The sequence below is a fragment of the Crocuta crocuta genome, unplaced genomic scaffold (assembly GCF_008692635.1).
Source record: "Crocuta crocuta isolate KB4526 unplaced genomic scaffold, BGI_CrCroc_1.0 scaffold336, whole genome shotgun sequence".
Lineage (NCBI taxonomy): Eukaryota > Metazoa > Chordata > Mammalia > Carnivora > Hyaenidae > Crocuta > Crocuta crocuta.
Genome location: NW_027527943.1, coordinates 24,408 through 26,424, shown reverse-complemented (window position 1 = coordinate 26,424; position 2,017 = coordinate 24,408).

The following is a 2,017-nucleotide window of genomic DNA, read 5'->3' as shown; positions in this document are numbered from 1 at the left end:
GCCTTCTTCGCACAGCGCTCAACGGAGGGGACCATTCTCTCTGACTGTGCCTCTGAGTTGCTACTGAGCCCAGAGCTGGCTCTGCTCCTCTCCAGGCACGCATACAGGGCAGAAGGCCCCAGAGAGGAGAAAGTTCCAAAACCCTGTAATGAGTTGGAATTTAGTTCTTCGTTTTTTTCTGTTCCCTGGTCCATGGTTTTTCTCTTGTCCAAATACAACCCTACACTTCCATGGTCTCTCTTTCTCTTCCTTTTGTCATTCCACAGAAGGGGATCCCTCCCCTCACCCTGCTCGTTTTATCTCTCCCAATTTGCAATCACTCACCTATGGCTTGCCAAGTTGTCCCCATGGGTCGCTGGAGATGTTCCTGTCACCCTGTAGCCTGGATTCCTGGAATTCCAAGTCTTCTGGCCTCAATACTGCTGTGTTTGAGGGACAAGGGAATTCTAGTCCCACTACTTCTCCAACATTTTGACTCTTCCCTGGGAGAGTGCTTTTCTTACGTGAACCCAACATGCTGCTGTCTCTCCCCCTCTCTCCTATCTGTAAAAAGGATTCCCTCACCTCTTCAGTGCTGTGGCTTTTCTCTGCCAATTCACCTTTCTGCACCTTGTACCTGCCAAGTTCTTTCCCTGAAATCATGAAGATTGTTCCCTTAATCCTCAGATATATTTTCTGGGTGTTTAAAATGATTTGATGTTGATCTAGATGTGTTCAAGTGATGAGACAAGCTCAGGGTCCCCTTACTACCCCACCATCTTAGCTCTTCCCCTTGTTTGTTTTGTTTTGTTTTGTTTTGTTTTAAAATTCCACATATGGGGCGCCTGGGTGGCTTANTAAAATTCCACATATGAGTGACATTATATCGTATTTGTCTTTGTCTAGCTTATTTTGCTTAGCATTGTACTTTCCAGATGCATCCATGTTGTTGCAAGTAGCAAGATTTCATTCTTTTTATGGGTGAATAATATTCCATTGTATATTATATATACATTTATATCATAAACCCTAGGAAAGCTTGGAAAAGCTTCTGCTGGCAGCTCATGCCTTTTTTGCTGGTGAAAACTCATCTGTTTTCAGGAATTTTGGGTATTCCCTCTACCCTGCTCTGGAGTGCCGGGCCCTCATTCAGCAGATGTCCCCCTCTGCGTTTGGTCTGAATGACTGGGATGATGATGAGATCCTAGCATCGGTGCTGGCAGTGTCCCAACAGGAATACCTAGACAGTATGAAGAAAAACAAAGTGCACAGAGATCCACCCCCAGACAAGAGTTGATGGAGACCCAGAGACTGGAGACCATCTCCTGACCCCCACCACTCCTGCCCTCCGGTGCCGACCCACCTTCTTTGGCTTTCTTCCCTCTTGCCTTCTTCCCTCTCTCCCTTCCTTTCCCTCTTCCCCACTTCCCTCTGGCTGACCCACCACTGCGCCCCCTCTCATCGCTGCCACCACCACCATCACCCGTCTCTTCGCCAGCTGACGTGCCCTGTTGCCCCCTGCACAGCACCATCCCTGCATTCCACAGGGGACTTGGGCAAGGGTGCCGAACATAGGCGAGAGGCATACAGAGACAAACCAACTGGCAGCCAGGCAGTCCCCGAGGAGAAACATTCAGACAGAGGAAAGTCTCCCTGCCCCCCCACCCCCCTATTCCTTCCAAGTTCAGAGAAACTTGTTACCCCCACCTCCACAATGATGCTGGGAAGGTGCGAGGAAGAAGTGGCAATTCCCCTTCCCAGTACCCCAAGAATGTCTGAGCCTTCAATGTTGAANAATCTCATGGTTCGTGGGTTCGAGCCCCGTGTTGGGCTCTGTGCTGACAGCTAGCTCAGAGCCTGGAGCCTGCTTCAAATTCTGTGTCTCCCTCTCTCTCTCTGACCGTCCGGTGCACACGCCCTCTCTCGCTCTCTGGCCCGCTCTCGCTCTCTTGCTTGTTCTCTTGCTCTCACTTTCGTGCTCTTGCTGTCTCTCAGAAATAATTAAAAACCATTTAAAAAATAAAAATAAAAAAAAAAA